Here is a 259-nt window from a genome sequence, read left to right as displayed (position 1 = left end):
ATACCTAGAGGAAGTTATGTAATCAGTCTGTTTCTTTCCTAAATCTATGACAACCTGGTGTCTTAGCAGGAAGTTTGTAAACAGAATTACGCGTTAAGTTACAGACGAATCGTGATGAAAATTGTTGTGTGGGTTGCCTATGGCTTAGGGACGACCATGGCTATATTGGGTTATACTAACGATCCTCCTGATAGACTGGGTAGATTTGGGGTCTGTTGGACAATCTGAGGAAAACAAGAGAGTGAAAACCATGTCAACT

This window comes from Penaeus monodon, chromosome 22, assembly GCF_015228065.2.
Source record: "Penaeus monodon isolate SGIC_2016 chromosome 22, NSTDA_Pmon_1, whole genome shotgun sequence".
NCBI classification, from domain to species: Eukaryota; Metazoa; Arthropoda; class Malacostraca; order Decapoda; family Penaeidae; genus Penaeus; species Penaeus monodon.
The sequence above is the reverse complement of the archived record's forward strand: the minus strand, read 5'-3'. Positions refer to the sequence as shown.